Source organism: Elaeis guineensis, chromosome 13, assembly GCF_000442705.2.
Source record: "Elaeis guineensis isolate ETL-2024a chromosome 13, EG11, whole genome shotgun sequence".
In the NCBI taxonomy this organism is placed as follows: Eukaryota; Viridiplantae; Streptophyta; class Magnoliopsida; order Arecales; family Arecaceae; genus Elaeis; species Elaeis guineensis.
Genome location: NC_026005.2, coordinates 79,547,062 through 79,565,386, shown reverse-complemented (window position 1 = coordinate 79,565,386; position 18,325 = coordinate 79,547,062). Strand labels below are relative to the sequence as shown.

Below are 18,325 nucleotides of genomic sequence, written 5' to 3'. Positions count from 1 at the left end.
AGAGAAGGATGAAGGTTGGTTGGAATAAGATAACACAACAAAGCAAAACTAATAATTAGTCGAATGAAATTCAGAGCTATTTGAGCAGAGAAAGACGATAGTAATCAAGAAGATTCCAAACAAACTTCGAAATCGAGAAGTGAAAACTGGCTCAAAAATCCTCTATATAAAATGCAACCTGATCTAAAGGAGGAGAATTCATCCGAGCTATGCTTCATATGCCTTTTTGGGTTGCTTGTTCTGCTCTAGTTCCGAACTGCTTGCTAACAATCTTTAATGCGTAACATCCATTCACATTTCATCAGTTGATAGTGTCTCTTAGGGATGTCTGCCACACAGACTTCTTCCTATGTTGCTTCATTGGAGATCTCATCTATTATTTTGCTGAAATATGGTCTATACAATTACAAGGATACAACAATATACAAAGACAAAGTACCATATATGGTCTTCATCAACATTTTAGTTCCACTTGCTTCTATTAGTCATTCATCAATATAATTTTATACCAAGCTTTTCTTTCATAGAGTAGGCTGCCGCACACATTTCTTACTATATTTGTAAACTCGATGTTTCATCTTCAACACTGATGGTACATGGTTCATACACTCACAAGGATATAACTGCTATAATTGGTCTTCATCAACATGTATATTTCAGCTGCAACTAAGGTTACCATGAATATACATATCAACATACCACATTCTTTCCTGAAGCTGCCTCTGTCATCTATTCTGTTGCTGTTACCTACTTCAGACACCTACGTGAATACATGTGCTGCACCTGGACTTCATCAACAGTCATCATGCAAACTAATGTTACTGGCTGTTCTTTCATCAAGTGCTCAGTTTTGGCTTATCTACCTTATGTCATATATTTACTTTTGCACCTGCTTATATACATACTTCTCCTCCTGGCTACTTCAGGCAATTAGCCGTTTTGTATACCTCCTTATGTTCCTTTGTCTTTTTATATTTCCATCAGGGTCGCTCTTTTGTGGATATAGCTACCTGGTTTGCTTCCTTCTTTGTATCCTTCTATCCGTCATAAATAAAGCTTCTCTTTTCTACCCAAAAAAATGCTGCTTAACTTCAACCTCCTGTACTAAACTGGATTTATTGATGTCATTTGAAGAACAACATTTAGCTTTAAGAGGCATCAACAAATTAAGTAGGAAGAAAGTGATTGATTCTGAGTTTCCTCAATACTCTATACCAGTGGGTTTAATTATATTTCACATCCACAACTTCATATACAAAGTGATCTGGTCAGAGATGCAACTCCAGCAGCATTAAGCATCGCTTTTAATCTAGCTCATTATTATCCCAGTAGTTCCTCAACTGTGACATATGGAGAAGTAGTTCATCTCGGCCTAATCCTGTGATGCTGCTGGTCATGATCCATGGCAGAGGTTCTTTGTAGTACTTACAAATCAAATCCTGGAACTGCTTGATATTCTCTTCAGGCCGGGTTCCTTTACCGCCTTCATTTTGTCGCAGTTGGTGAAAACAAAAGTCATTCCAATCTGAAACATTTACATGAAAAGGACAGTTGGTAATACAGAGTTATGGAATTAGCATACGTTGTTACAGCCAAGCCAATTAGCACAGTCCAGGTCAATTTGCTGAGGTGGAATACTGGCATCAATGAGCAGCATGACAGCAACCAAGGTATGCTGGTTTAAGAAGTAACCCTTAGTAAATGATGACCAATCTGTTCGAGCAGATTGAGAAGCATTTGCAAACCTACACGAACAGAGTCATATAATCAAGAGGTTTTTGAGATTGCCAACAGGCCAAGTGTTTTTGGTCTTGTTCCTCGTAATTTGGATCTGAGAATTAACTCAGAAAATAAAAAAAAAAAAGAAAATGCCCACAGAGGATTTTTTTTTTTCCTCACACAATCAAGACAAACTCTCAGAACTTGGTAAAATTTTAAGCATCAAAAAACAAAAGGATCATTTATGAGATTATAGCAAAATATTTAATATACCCAGATATATAATCTTTAAGACCAAATTTCATAAGCATTCAGTGTATACAAGAATGATACGAGCCCTTCTGCATATGGCCTAGCCTAGCTTGACAGATGGCATCAGTAAAATATCTTTTGTTCCTAATAAGCATTTAGTGTCAACATTGACACCTCATGCTTGTGGGTTAATCACCGTATCACATCAATATGAAACCATGTGCAGTGCTCTGACAATATTTTTTTTGTTAAAAAAGATTTTAAAAAGGAAATTGAATAGACGATCACATGAAGGCAGCGTTTCTTCTAAAGAATGGACCTGCTAGGTTGCAAGGGAATGATATAGATATCATGATCAAATGGGAAGGCTTCTAAAGAACACTGAAGGCAGCGCTAATGAATCAAGATATGTGAGCAAGGAGAGAGCTTAAGGCAGAGCTGTTGCAGTAGCCTCCACGTCCAAGCTCAGATAAGCAAAGTTCAGATCAAATCCTAAACTTCCAAAATGATCCTTGAAAACCATCACAGACCTCAATGGCAGCAAAAACAACCATCAGATCCTTCTTGTCCATTCCAGACCAATGGACAGAATGCTTGTATAAGTAATCTATCACATGAAAATCACATGCCACAAGGTGTTGGTAATGTATGAGCACCACTTGAAGTTCATATCAGGTGCCTAAAAAGAAAAATCTCCTAGAAGCATTTGTTAAGGCATGCCATCCTAAGAAAGAGAATGGGCCTCACACCACAAAGCTCCTCCAGAATTTTTAGATGCAAATGAACATAAACAAAACTTATCAGCTGGACTAAGATTTTATAAAGATAAGGCACATCTGAAAAGGCTCATGGAGTTTATATACCAACTGTCCTTTGCATCAGTAACAAACCATTATGACTGCCATTGTTTCTCTTGGAATTATGCCATGAGATGGTTCTGAGCATTCAAATGCTTATTAGAATGTCCCTTGTCCTCTCTCAATTACATCTAAATTACACTTGACAATGACTGATTTAGGTAGAACTGTACACATTATCTTTCATATCTTAAATTACATACTAATTATCTACTTTACAAACTGTTGGGTATAAAATACCCTCAGCCGAAGTTCTCAGCGGGATTGACCCTTGCAGGCTCCGTCCCCGACTTCAACTGCAGGAAGACTCCGCCCCGACTCCTACGGGAGCCGGACTCCGTCACCAACTTCAACTGCTGGTAAGCTCCGTCCGGACTCCTACGGGAGCCGGACTTCGCACCTGACGTTAATTGCAGGAAGACTCCGTCCGGACCCCTACGGGAGCCGGGCTCCGTCACCAACTCCAACCGCTGGAAAGCTCCGTCCGGACTCCTACGGGAGCCGGGCTCCGTCACCAACTCCAGCTGCAGGAAGACCCCGCCCGGACTCCTACGGGAGCCGGGCTCCGTCACCAACTTCAACTGCTGGTAAGCTCCGTCCGGACTCCTACGGGAGCCGGACTTCGCACCTGACTTTAATTGCAGGAAGACTCCGCCCGGACTCCTATGGGAGCCGGGCTCCGTTACCAACTTCAACTGCAGGAAAACCCCGCCCGGACTCCTACGGGAGCCGGGCTTCGTCACCAACTTCAACTGCTGGTAAGCTCAGTTCGGACTCCTACGGGAGCCGGACTTCGCACCTGACTTTAATTGCAGGAAGACTCCGCCCGGACTCCTACGGGAGCCGGGCTCCGTCACCAACTTCAACTGCTGGTAAGCTCCGTCCGGACTCCTACGGGAGCCGGACTTCGCACCTGACTTTAATTGCAGGAAGACTCCGTCCGGACTCCTATGGGAGCCGGGCTCCGTCACCAACTTCAACTGCTGGTAAGCTCCGTCCGGACTCCTACGGGAGCCGGGCTTCGCACCTGACGTTAATTGCAGGAAGACTCCGCCCGGACTCCTACGGGAGCCGGGCTCCGTCACCAACTCCAACTGCTGGTAAGCTCCGTCCGGACTCCTACGGGAGTCGGGCTCCGTCCCCGACTTCAACCGCAAGGACTCCGCCCGGACTCCTACGGGAGCCGAGCTCCGTCCACAACTCCAACCACGGGTAGACTCCGTCCGGACTCCTATGGGAGCCGAACTTCGCACCTGACTTTAATTGCAGGAAGACTCCGCCCGGATTCCTATGGGAGCCGGGCTCCGTCCTCAACTCCAACGGCTGCAGGCAGACTTCGCCCGGACTCCTGCGGGAGCTGGACTCCGCCCGCGACTCCGACTGCAAGTAGGCTCCGCCCGGACTCTTACGGGAGCCTGGCCTCGTCCTCGATTTCAACTGCCGGTGAGCTCCGCCCAGACCCCTACGGGAGCCGGACTCCACCCCCGGCTGTGACTGAAGGAAGACTCCATCCGAACTCCTGCGAAAGCCGAATTCCGAGCTCATCTTGGACAGATGGCTAACTACCTCTCTCCGCCAGACACTCCAGTCGGACTTCAGCCGGCAGACCTTCGCCCCCTGGCGCGCTGCAGTAACAGCCGCGATTCTGCTCCATTCCCTGCGACAGATTCCACGCGGCTCCATCACTCCACGACCCTGCTCCACCTCCTGCGACGGATTCCACGCGGCTCCATCACTCCTTGGCAGGCCGTAATAATGGCCACGGTCCTGCTCCACTTCCTGCGACGGATACCGCGCGATTCTTCTATCCTCTAGCAAGTCGCGACAACGGACGCCGCTCCGCTTCTCGTGGCAGACTCCACGTGGCACGCCCCGGTAATAGCCACGGGTCCGCCCCACTACTCTCCGCAACAAACTTTTCCTTACTATGGGCGGCCCACTGCCAGACGGTTACAGGCATCACCATCAGTTTGTTGCCCCCTCCGCCTATAAAAGGGGGAACCCCAGATACGTTATTCTATAAGCTCTCGTTTTTACCTAGTAACTCTGTTAAAATTTTCGTTCGAGCACTCCATTCTTGTTGAGGCAGAGAACTGACTTGAGCGTCGGAGGATCTTGCCGGAGCAACCCCACCTCCGGTTTAGACTTCTTTTGCAAGTCCCGGCGGCGACCGCGACTCCCTCGACTCCAGCTTCTCCGGTGCAAGTGGATTTTTGCACCAACAGGATTGGCGCTAGAGGAAGGACGCTGTGTCTTCGCAGTATCCTTGTTCTTAAAGGAGTGCTCAACGGGACCGCCCCCGGGCATCTTTTCCGGCATCCTCTCCTCCTTTCTCCACTTGGTCCTTGCTCGATGCCTCCCCGCAAGGTGTCCACGTGACAATCCACGGCCTCCGCGGTTAGATCTCAAGCTCCGGCCTCACCTCCTGTTTTCCAACCTCCTCCGGCGACGGCGGTCAGCACGGAGCAGTTTGATCTGCTAGCGCAGCAGGTCAGAGGCCTCACTGAAGCTGTGCAGGCTATGCAGCAGCAGCAGCAGCCGCAGGCATCAGTGCGCCTGGAAAGGATGTCGTCGGAACACCAGAATCCGGCGGCGGGGCGGGCCACTTGGGCCAGCCGTCCCGTCTTTCCTGGGAAAACGAACCCGAGGGTGGAGAGCCCCCAATCGGATCACGACTCCACCCCTGGAAGATCCGTGCCCCCATTCTGCCAGAGGACCCTCGAGACTCGAAGTCGAGAGGATTTTCTAGACCGGAGACTCCAAGAGATGAACCGGCGGATTGAAGAACTCCGCCATGCTCCCCCCACTTTTGGTGAGGATATTTGCACTGACCCTCCCTTTTCTCAAATGATCATGCAGGAACCGATCCCGCCAAACTTCAAGCTCCCCCAGTTCGAAAGCTACGACGGGACTTCGAACCCGGTTGATCATCTGGAAGCCTTCCGGACGATGATGCTGCTTCATGGCGCTCCCGACGCCATTCTATGCCGAGCCTTTCCATCCACCTTGAAGGGAGCGGCGAGAAACTGGTACTCGGCTCTGAAGCCGGGTACTATCTTTTCCTTCGATCAGATAAGCCACCAATTCGTGGCACATTTTGTCAGCAGCCGGCGCCCCGGAAGGGTTCGGAGTCCCTCATCAATATCAAGCAGAGGGAAGGGGAGTCCATTCGGGCCTACATCAACCGTTTCAATGTCGCAGCGCTGGAGGTCCGGAATTTGGACCAATCAGTCGCAATGGCCGCTCTGAAGGGCGGCCTTCAGAAGAATGACCTTTTGTTCTCCCTGGAGAAGAAGTACCCCAGGGATTTTGCTGATTTATTGGCTCGGGCTGAAGGGTACGCCCGAGCGGAAGAAGCCTTCAAAATGAAGGATGAGGAGACCGCGAGAGAGCGGCAGGCGGGAGACTCGAGTAAGCCCGCAGTCGAAAAAGGATCGAGAGAAGCTCGGCCGCATTCTCGATCCCCTCCTGGGCACAAGCGTGCCCATACTCCGCCCCGGGTACGTAGGCAGAGAAGTCCGGATCGCGGGGTTCGACGGGGTTCTCCATCGGAAAGATTCCGCAACTACGCCCCCCTCAATGCCTCGAAGACCCAGGTACTGATGGAGGTCAGGGAGCAGCTCCCTAGGCTAGAGAGGATGCGCACGCACCCCGGGAAGCGCAACCCCAACAAGTTCTGTCTCTACCACCGCGACCACGGCCACGACACGGAGGAATGCATTCAGCTCCAAGACGAGATCGAGGAGCTCATCCGGCGAGGTCGACTCGACAGGTTCATCTGGCGCCGGCCTGAGGGTAGAGAAGATCGGCCAAAGGCCCTGCCGCAACCTGAACCGCCGAGGGAGGAGCAGCCTGAAGATCGGCCTCCAATTGGGACCATCGACTCCATCACTGGAGGGCCTCAAGGAGGAGCAGACCTTTCACGACCATGGAACTCGAGAAACTTGTAAATGTATCGCTTACGACTCTGCCCTGAATCTAAATTCCTTTGGACTTTGTGTGTTCCTCCCATTTGGCACGGATTTGTTACGACTGGGGATAACCCCTTCAAACAATTAAAACAAGGTTATGTTAGGAACGGGAGGAGAACCTCATCCTAACATAAATAAAATGAAAGTCCGATTATCTTGAGATCGGATTGGGGGAGAGGCCTTACAACGCCCTAATGCTCCCCCACAGTCATGTCAGGAACAAGAGGAGAACCTCGTCCTGACATGAGCAAAGTCAAAGGCCCGATTCTTTTAGACCAGATGGGGGGAGAGGCCTTACAACGTCCTAATGCGCCCCCACAGCCATGTCAGGAACAGGAGGAGAACCTCGTCTTGACATGAGCAAAGTCAAAGGCCCGGTTCTTTTAGACCGGATGGGGGGAGAGGCCTTACAACGCCCTAATGCGCCCCCACAGCCATGTCAGGAACAGGAGGAGGACCTCATCCTGACACGAGCAAAGTCGAAGGTCCGGTTCTTTTAGACCGGATGGGGGGAGAGGCCTTACAACACCCTAACGCGCCCCCACAGCCATGTCAGGAACAAGAGGAGAACCTCATCCTGACATGAGCAAAGTCGAAGGCCCGGTTCTTTTAGACCGGATGGGGGGAGAGACCCTTGCGATGGCCCTTATGTGCCCCCGCAGCCCCGTTGGGAACAAGAGGAGAACCTCGTCCTAACCTGAGCTGAGATCGGCTACGTCAGGAACGGAAGGAGAACCTCGTCCTAATGGTGACGAAACCCGGCCGTCCAACAAGATCGGATGAGGGGGAAAGGCCCCTCAGCGGCACCTTCACACTTCTACGCAACCCCGCAAAAAGCAAGGGGAGGGCCCTCACTCCGAAAAGAGGAGGAAAATTAAAAAGGAGAAGCGACGAACTACGTCGGAAACAGATGAAGGACAAACCACACCAAAGACCTAAGGAACCTCGTCTCAACAAAGGCGGAAAGTTCCTACCAAACACCCCCGGCCTCTAAGAAGGCTCTCGACACAGGTCAAGAAAACAGCAACGCCTCCGAGGTAACGCGGAGTTCGGACCACCAAGCTCGAGCCTGCGGCCATGAACGACGAGGAAAGCAAACCAGCGTATCGACGACCGGGCACCTCCAAACGACGTCAACGTCGGACAAGTCGAACGACAAGAGAAGTTCGGCGGACGACAATTTAATACAACATGCGGATGAGGTAATACAAAATCCTCTTTTCATTCCATTTGCGAAATGTACACCACAAAGCCCAGAAGGCCAAAGGAAGAAAAGCAAAATTACAAAAGCGAGACAAAACAACAAAAGGGAAAGCGTATACATGAAAAGACAGAGGGCCAAAAAGAGCCCTAAGGAAGCTCTACTCCTTCCGACCTAGAATTATCTGCTCCACTCCTCATCCAGGACTGCCTCAGATTCTCAACTTCTTCTTCTAGCTCCCTCCTTTTCAGCAGCGCGTCCTGGAGCGCCCGACGAAGTCGCTAGCTCTCGGTCTCCGCCTCTCGATGCCTCTTTCTCAGGACCTCAGATTTCGCCTCCGCATCCGTGACGGCCTGCTGCTCGTATGCCAGCTGGATCTTCAATTGCTGCAGCTCAGCCATCCTTTCCCCAAGGGCGACAGAAAGCTCTTCGACGGTTCCTCTCAGGGACTGGAGTTCATTAGAATCCCGAGCAGAAGTCAGCTGAGCCCTGTCAGCCAGCTACCTCTGAAGACGGGCGACTTCGTCGGTCGCCGCCCTGAGTCTCCCTTTATATTCCTCTACCTGCCTGCGCCAACCGGCCCGATGCACGCGTAGCTCACCTCGGCGTCCTGAAGCTGCTGCTGAAGGTCGGAGACCTTCTTCGACCACTCCCGATCGCCGTCGGCTCGAGCCAAGAGCCGGGACGAACTTCCTCCCAGCTGGCCGATCTTCTCCATCGCAGCCGACAATTCCACCCTGAGAGCGCTAATCTTGACAGCTTGAGCCCAAATTCGATCGCTGGCGCTCTTCTTGCATTCCTCCAGCTCCTTCGCGAAGTCCGCCTCCCTCCGGCTATACTCCATGATCCCCTTCACGTGGAGATTCCGAAAGCGAGCAGCCTCCGCGGTGGCTTCAGAATGACCCTCTCTCAATCTGCGAAGCTCGCCTTCCATCTTCTTTGACTTTTTTGTCAAGTGAAGGACTTCCTTCTTCAGCCGCTGGATCGTCGACTTCAGCGGAATCCCCAGGGGCAGGGGAAGTGCTTCGGCAGGGCACTGCTATCGGAAGGCAAAAGCGTCAAGACACGCCTCATCACAGAAAGAAAAGCAGAGAGAAGAAAGGAAGGAGGGAGAAGCCATCCACGATAAGAAATTCAACTTTATTGATTGGATGATTCTTGAAGACAAAAAGGAAAAGAAAAATTGCGGTAAAATAAAAATACAAGGTCGGAGGTCTCAGACCTCAGAGGCAGGAGTTGGAGAGCTCGACGTTCCTGGAAGGGGGGCTGCGGCAGCAGTGGTAGCGGGAGAGGGACCGGCCTCGTCTTCAGACTCCTCACCCAGGAAGCTGAGGTCGAGCTCCGAAAATTTCCTGGCCACCTTCTCCTGGCAGAGCTCGAACCCCTTGATGAATGCCTCCTGGCCGAATTGGACATTCAGGTCCCTCATCTCCGCGGAGGTCTTGAATTCCTCTACCGCAAGAACCCTGGCCTCCGAGACCAGGACTGAAATCTGCTCAGCCAAATTGGCGACCTCGACCTCCGCCTTTCTCACCGTCTCCTCCAAGGTCTGCTTTTCCTCCTCCCGGGCTTGTTTCTCTCTTTCCAGGGCCTCTTGGAGGGCGACTACTTCGGCTGCCTTTTCTTTGAGGCGAGCGACCTCGGCCTGGCAATGCTCCTCCACCTGGATAGCGTCCCTCCTCGTCCGATTCGTCGCCTCGATATTGGCGAGGAGCTGGTGCCCAATCTGCAAGGGCGTCAAGGGGATCAGAACAAGGGACGAATGGCCAATTAAATGAAGATTTGTTTACCTCGAGGAAGGATCCTAGGGAGTACCAAACCCGCTGCTCAGGATCGATGCGGTCGATCCTCTCGACGACTTCAGGCAGGATGCAGCCGTCGATCAACTGTCTGATCAAGTCCCTGTCATTGAAGGGATTCTCCGGCTCCTCTTCGGAACTGAGGGACTCGTCAGCGGCGGCTCGACGGCTACTCACCCTGCGGGCCACCGACTTCCTTCTCTTCCCCCTCTCGACTACGGGCGCCTCCATGGAGCGGACCCCCGAAACGGGAGCCCCAGTCGGCGGACTCCTCGAAGAAGCCCGGGGGGCCGTGGGTTCGGCGTCCGAGGGAATGTCGATCGCTGGAGCCGCCTGGACGGGCGCGGCCAAGCTCGACTCCTCCGCCCTGGCCCTCTTTGCCGATCCGGAGGCCGCGGCACCCTTTTTTTGTGGGCCTTGAGGCCCCTGGCAAGCATCCGTGCTGCTTCGGCGTCTATTCCTTAAAAAAAAAAAAAGAGAAAGGGGGGAGAGATCAGAAATCAATAATGGAATGAAAAAGGAGTGGCACAGAAAAAAAAAAAAGAAAGAAGAAGAAAAAGAAAGAGAAGAAAGAAGAGAGAAGAAAAAAAAAAGAGAAAGAAGAAGGACAGAAGAAAAGAAGAGAAAGGAAAAGATGAAGTACTCGCAGGATCCTAAGGGCTCAGGCGAGAAGCTTGGGAAGGGAGGGAGCGGAATAGGCGAGAAGCTTCCGGGCAGCTTGGAGGTCGTCCTCCCCTAGGCTGGGGGCCCGGCGGATAGAATCCCTCAGAGAGCTCCAAGGGGGCAGGCCCAGCCTCAGGGTCGGGCAGTGGACGAAGAGATATTTTTCCTTCCAGTTGTGGATTGAAGAGGGGGCACCTTTCAGCAAACCCTTCTTGCCGAACTGAGGGGAGAAATACCACCAGTCCTTCGTCGAAGGATGACGCTTGAAGGTATAGAAGTGCCTAAACAGAGAGAGGGACGGTCGGACCTTGACTACGTGGCAAAGGGAGAGAAACCCTATCAAAAATCTAAAAGAATTCGGAGCAATAGAATCCAAAGAGATGTCTAAGAAGCGGAAGAGGGCGACAACAAAGGACGGAAGAGGAAGCCAGAGTCCGGCACGGAACGCCTCCTGATATAGGCAAAAACGACCGGGTGGGGGAGTGCTAGCCCGGTCGGAGGGGCCAGGCAGCTCCAGTTCGTACTCCGGAGGAATCCATACTGAACCCTTATCAGAAGGAGTTCATCCGGAGTCAGGGAGCATGGAATGGCGCCCGACGCAAAAATCGGGCGAAGCCCAGCCCCAGATGCGGGTTCATCTACAGAACGAGGGACCTGGGGGTTGAGGCGGAAGAACTCCTGGAACCGCTGGGAACGGAAGAGCCGGAAGACATTTTGAATAACTCTGAATGAAGACTCTAAAGATCCCGAAGAAGACGGACAGGACAAAGGACGAGAGGTTACAGGAGACTAACTCAGAGGAATACAACAGAGAAAAAAAAATGGCAAAGAAAAGGCCCCTAAGTGGCGGGAAGAAAGACGAAGGTTCTGGGACTAACCTAGATCGCTCTGAGGGATGCAGAGGGGCAAGAACAGGGACGACTCGAAGGACGCCTATGGCCCGAGAAGACGCCAAGAGAAACAGGGCTCTCGAAGAAAGGACAGATACTGATAGAACTCTGAAGCGGAATAGGGCCCCTAAAGGTGGAAGGATGGGTTTAAATAGACCCTGGGATCCGGCCCATAATGATCACAAATCCCCCCAGGCCGGCCCGCGCTCGACACGTGTCCCACTCGCCACGGCAGGCGGCTAAAAGCGGCTGACGGTTGGCAGGGCCATTATTGCGCCGTACCTGGGCCAGTGTACCAGCGAAAATTTCGAAGGGTCCCTTCGTATCGCCCCGATTTGAAAAGACCCCAGCACGCGCACATTTAATGCCAAAATATCTGGGGGCGGTCGTGCGCAGGATTCGAGGGGACAACTTCGGCTATGCCACACTCTCTGTACTTCCTTCATTCGAAATTCAAACTCGAAAGTAGGGGGACTGGTGTTGGGTATAAAATACCCTCAGCCGAAGTTCTCAGCGGGATTGACCCTTGCAGGCTCCGTCCCCGACTTCAACTGCAGGAAGACTCCGCCGGACTCCTACGGGAGCCGGGCTCCATCACCAACTTCAACTGCTGGTAAGCTCCGTCCGGACTCCTACGGGAGCCAGGCTTCGCACCTGACGTTAATTGCAGGAAGACTCCGCCCGGACTCCTACGGGAGCCGGGCTCCGTCACCAACCCCAGCTGCAGGAAGACCCCGCCCGGACTCCTACGGGAGCCGGGGTCCGTCCACAACTCCAACCGCGGGTAGATTCCGCCCGGACTCCTACGGGAGCCAGGCTCCGTCACCAACTTCAACTGCTGGTAAGCTCCGTCCGGACTCCTACGGGAGCCGGGCTTCCACCTGACGTTAACTGCAGGAAGACCCCGCCCGGACTCCTACGGGAGCCGGGCTCCGTCCACAACTCCAACCGCGGGTAGACTCCGCCCGGACTCCTACAGGAGCCGGACTTCGCATCTGACTTTAATTGCAGGAAGACTCCGCCCGGACTCCTACGGGAGCCGGGCTCCGTCACCAACTTCAACTGCTGGTAAGCTCCGTCCGAACTCTTACGGGAGCCGGACTTCGCACCTGACGTTAATTGCAGGAAGACTCCGCCCGGACCCCTACGGGAGTCGGGCTCCTTCACCAACTCCAACCGCTGGAAAGCTCCGCCCGGACTCCTACGGGAGCCGGGCTCCGTCACCAACTCCAGCTACAGGAAGACCCCGCCCGGACTCCTACGGGAGCCGGGCTCCGTCACCAACTCCAGCTGCAGGAAGACCCCGCCCGGACTCCTACGGGAGCCGGCCTCCGTCACCAACTTCAACTGCTGGTAAGCTCCGTCCGGACTCCTACGGGAGCCGGACTTTGCACCTGACTTTAATTGCAGGAAGACTCCGCTCGGACTCCTACGGGAGCCGGGCTCCGTCACCAACTTCAACTGCAGGAAGACCCCGCCCGGACTCTTACGAGAGCCGGGCTCCGTCACCAACTTCAACTGCTGGTAAGCTCCGTCCGGACTCCTACGGGAGCCGTACTTCGCACCTGACTTTAATTGCAGGAAGACTCCGCTCGGACTCCTACGGGAGCCAGGCTCCGTCACCAACTTCAACTGTTGGTAAGCTCCGTCTAGACTCCTACGGGAGCCGGGCTTCGCACCTGACGTTAACTACAGGAAGACCCCGCCCGGACTCCTACGGGAGCCAGGCTCCGTCCACAACTCCAACCGCGGGTAGACTCCGCCCAGACTCCTACGGGAGCCGGACTTCGCACCTGACTTTAATTGCAGGTAGACTCCGCCCGGACTCCTACGGGAGCCGGGCTCCGTCACCAACTTCAACTGCTGGTAAGCTCCGTCCGGACTTCGCACCTGACGTTAATTGCAGGAAGACTCCGCCAGGACCCCTACGGGAGCTGGGCTCCGTCACCAACTCCAACCGCTGGAAAGCTCCGCCCGGACTCCTACAGGAGCCGGGCTCCGTCACCAACTCCAGCTGCAGGAAGACCCCGCCTGGACTCCTACGGGAGCCGGGCTCCGTCACCAACTCCAGCTGCAGGAAGACCCCGCCCAGACTCCTACGGGAGCCGGGCTCCGTCACCAACTTCAACTGCTGGTAAGCTCCGTCCGGACTCCTACGGGAGCCGGACTTCGCACCTGACTTTAATTGCAGGAAGACTCGCCCGGATTCCTATGGGAGCCGGGCTCCGTCACCAACTTCAACTGCAGGAAGACCCCGCCCGGACTCCTACGGGAGCCGGGCTCCGTCACCAACTTCAACTGCTGGTAAGCTCCGTCCGGACTCCTACGGGAGCCGGACTTCGCACCTGACTTTAATTGCATGAAGACTCCGCCCGGACTCCTACGGGAGCCGGGCTCCGTCACCAACTTCAACTGCTGGTAAGCTCCGTCCGGACTCCTACGGGAGCCGGACTTCGCACCTGACTTTAATTGCAGGAAGACTCCGCCCGGACTCCTACGGGAGCCGGGCTCCGTCACCAACTTCAACTGCTGGTAAGCTCCGTCCGGACTTCTACGGGAGCCGGGCTTCGCACCTGACGTTAATTGCAGGAAGACTCCGTCCGGACTCTACAAGAGCCGGGCTCCGTCATCAACTCCAACTGCTGGTAAGCTCCGCCCGGACTCCTACGGGAGCCGGGCTCCGTCCCCGACTTCAACCGCAAGGAAGACTCCGCCCGGACTCTTACGGGAGCCCGACTCCGTCCACAACTCCAACCGCGGGTAGACTCCGCCCGGACTCCTACGGGAGCCGGACTTCGCACCTGACTTTAATTGCAGGAAGACTCCGCCCGGATTCCTATGAGAGCCGGGCTCCGTCCTCAACTCCAACGGCTGCAGGCAGACTTCGCTCGGACTCCTGCGGGAGCCGAACTCCGCCTGCGACTCCGACTGCAAGTAGGCTCCGCCCGGACTCCTACGGGAGCCGGGCCTCGTCCTCGATTTCAACTGCCGGTGAGCTCCGCCCAGACCCCTACGGGAGCCGGACTCCACCCCCGGCTGTGACTGAAGGAAGACTCCATCCGAACTCCTGCGAAAGTCGGATTCCGAGCTCCTCTTGGACAGATGGCTAACTACCTCTCTCCGCCAGACACTCCAGCCGGACTTCAGCCGGCAGACCTTCGCCCCCTGGCGCGCTGCAGTAACAGCCGCGATTCTGCTCCATTCCCTGCGGCAGATTCCACGCGGCTCCATCACTCCACGACCCTGCTCTACCTCCTGCGACGGATTCCACGCGGCTCCATCACTCCTTGGCAAGCCGTAATAATGGCCACGGTCCTGCTCCACTTCCTGCGACGGATACCACGCGATTCTTCTATCCTCTGGCAAGTCCGACAACGGACGCCGCTCCGCTTCTCGTGGCAGACTCCACGTGGCACGCCCCGGTAATAGCCACGGGTCCGCCCCACTACTCTTCGCAACAAATTTTTCTGACTATGGGCGGCCCACTGCCAGACGGTTACAGGCATCACCATCAGTTTGTTGCCCCCTCCGCCTATAAAAAGGGAACCCCAGATACGTTATTTATAAGCTCTCGTTTTTACCTAGAAACTCTGCTAAAATTTTCGTTCGAGCACTCCATTCTTGTTGAGGCAGAGAACTGACTTGAGCGTCGGAGGGTCTTGCTGGAGCAACCCCACCTCCGGTTTAGACTTCTTTTGCAGGTCCCGGCGGCGACCGCGACTCCCTCGATTCCAGCTTCTCCGGCGTAAGCGGATTTTTGCACCAACACAAACATTAACAATGTCACTTTCAAAAATGATTTATTAGGTATAACACCATTTATTGAAAGGCTTTTTAAGTGTTTTTGTTTCATATCACTTTTCATGACCCCTTGCTTATCCTCTCTCGCATATATCCAATTCCATCCCCGCTCCACTTTCTTCAAACATATTTTACTGCTAACCTGATTCTTGAATCAAAATTTTTTTACCTCCTCATTCAGAAGTGTATACTAATATAAACATATATCGGACTTTGTTAACAACTTCATCAAATACTATGTTGAATTATACAAATTAATTCTTCCGTTATCTTCTCATCTAGAAGTAACTACCAACAAGTTATTTAGTCAGATGCTTCTAGGGATCTTACTGATTTATTTACTTATTGTTTCCAAAATGCATGGTTATTTGCCAGCACTCAAACATTTTCACTTCCCATCATATTCTAAGATAATTAATTCTTAACTCATGCACTTGAAGCTACTGCTGTCCCTATTTTACCTTCATGAAGGTGCGTTATAACCATTAGTTGGCATGTTGGATTTCCCAATCAATCTACCCTGCAAGGTATACCCAGACCTACATGCATACTTTTTGAGGCACGTGGGTCAAAATTTATCCACAAAGGCACCATGAAACAACTAGAATCTAAACATGCTAGCGAAAGATTTATCCAATCTGTTCGCATAAGCAATGCAAACATGAACATTATTAGAAATTAATTGTCATAGACCAACAAACAGTTGACATGCAAGTTGTAGAAACACTTGGAGAGCCAAGACAGAGATGCTTACCCGTAACCAGGCAAATCGACAATGTACCAACTCTTGTTGATCAAAAATTGATTGATAAGTTGGGTTTTGCCTATACAAAGAAGCATTATAAAAGATCAAAACTCCCAAACCAATACAATCTTCAAAACCCATAATCAGCCATAAACCCGATTATCACATCCAAGTTAAGCTAGAAATGGAACCAGGAAGCTCTGATAAACAAGCAAATATAACAGTGACTGCCAAAAAGGAGCTTCTTTTATGCTGCTCTGAGATCAATTATAAGTTTGAAAGCTCCTCTAAGCGTATGTAACCATGGTCGCACAAACATGCCAATCTTGGCAAGCTGTGGGAGGCATTGAACTTGCTCAGATCCTTCAGAGCAGCATGACAGCGGTTTTCCAATCCAAAGAACAGGCTATTAAGAGAAGAAGTGGACCTGGTTTTTTGGAAGTGAGGGCGAACTCCTTGCGGACGAGAGCATTGATAAGGGACGACTTTCCGACATTGGAGCGGCCCAGTATCGCGAACTCAGGGCGGTCGTCCTTGCGGCAGTCACGCGCCCGCGCGCTGCTCTTTACGAACTCCACCTGTTTGATCTGCGCATGGCCGGCGTAGGGACCCAACACGATGTTTGACCCCGGAAGCAACATGTCGGGGGTGACCTCCTCCCGGGGGACGCCCGGCGGGACGAAGAGGGCCGTCCGAACAAGCTCATCCGCCGCGGGCGGCCGGGCGGCGGTGGAGCGTTTGGGGGGGGGGGGGGGAGTTGGCGCGTTTCAGCCGGGCGGAGAGGGAGAGAGAACGGCGGAAGGAGGCGGCGGAGGGGCGAGGCGCGGGAGGAGAAGCGGCGAAGGATGTCGCAAAGCAGTGGAGGCTTAAGAGGCGGTGACGGAGTAGCATACCGTTGGGAGGGAAATGGAAAGAGGAACGCGAGAGGAGGACCATGGGGATCGTAGGAGCCAAGTTCAATTAAACCCTCCTACAGGGCTAAAACCAGAGGATCGTCGTTCAGATCTCTAATTATTGGATGCATCATGCCCAGTCTCGCCACATTAAACACCAACGTGCATTTAAACAATTCAAGATAAAACGAGAGTTGTCAGTTATCCACCGTACAGGAACCTCGTCCACTTGGAAGAGGCCAATCGCCGAGTCGTTTGGGTGTTCGGGTGGTGGACAACGACAAAGGCCACGAAGGAGAGAGTACGAGAAGAAGGGCAAGTTGGAAGGAGGTGAAGGATGGGGAGAGGAGCTAGTAGGCGGCAATGCCCTCGGTGATCCAAGGATAGGGGACTTCGGATGTTAGTATATCAACAGTTGCAGCAGCAATAACGGTGAAAAGATGGAGATTGGAGAGGAGATGTTAGTGTTGGACCGCGTTTGGGTAGGTTGGGCTGCGGAGAAGCAGTCAAGGGGCAGGAGCACTCGCGGAGGAGGATACGGAAGGCATCGGAAAGGGAGGTCACTGTTCATTGCCATGTAGCGGGAAGGGCATCGTGTAGGGAATGGAGAAGCGGGTGGGAGGTGGTGCATCTCGAGACCTTGTTGAAGCCATCAAGCGGGAGACCCTTAGCGATGCTCCCAGTGATCAGCTCATCAACCTCAGCACCTCCGGTCAAATCTCAACGGCCCATCGACAGCCCTAGCTTCCACTTCTTCTCCTTCCGTGTTTTTTTTTTTTTTTTTTTTAGCGGCCAGTAGCATCACTTTGATGCACGTACAATCAAAAAAATCAACATACAAAATCACACAAAGTGTTCATAGGCACACATCTCCATAATACTATGATCAATTTTCGATGTGATCGGCAACAAACGATACTACTCAATCTACGATATTTTTTGCCTCTCGATAAATAAGTCGAATAATTATCGTAAAAAAATAATCAAGAGACTTTCAGATATTATAGAGTATCGGATGAGCTTCCACCCGCTTCAGCAACCCCCTAACTTCAATTTTATGGTGTAGCACTATATAATCTTTATATTCAGAAATACGAGGATGTCATTCTTATGGTTGGAGGGTAAGCCACCAATATCTCGCTATCATGCATGCGCCAAATTCATAGCAACAAGGGCAAAGATTTCCTGTGCAATGCTCGAACTTGGGGTGCGGCTGTGGTTAGAGGCACAATTAAACTCATCAGATCTCTATCATCTAATTATTATTTTTATATTCAAAAATTAATATAAAATATTTATACCGTCTATATTTGTTCATGGGCCACCTGGTTGGGCAGGTTTGGGCCAATGCTGTACGCTCCGCAAGCCCGTTCAAGCTTCCAAAACAAGTTTGTTCATTGGATAGGCCTGGCTGCCTGGGCTTGGCCCATCACAATTTTTTTTTTCAACCCTAGATTATTAGCGTGTATTATCTTCGAATATCAAGATTAGCATTAAAATATTTAATTATTTATGCATAATATTTTTAAATAAT

At 52.2% G+C, this 18,325-nt stretch overlaps 1 pseudogene; it reads right to left on the bottom strand.

Moving 5' to 3' along the window:
* Positions 1-1,113: 1,113 nt before the first annotated feature.
* Positions 1,114-17,362, bottom strand: LOC140853346 (GTP-binding protein At2g22870-like; annotated as a pseudogene).
* Between the last annotated feature and the right edge of the window lie 963 nt (positions 17,363-18,325).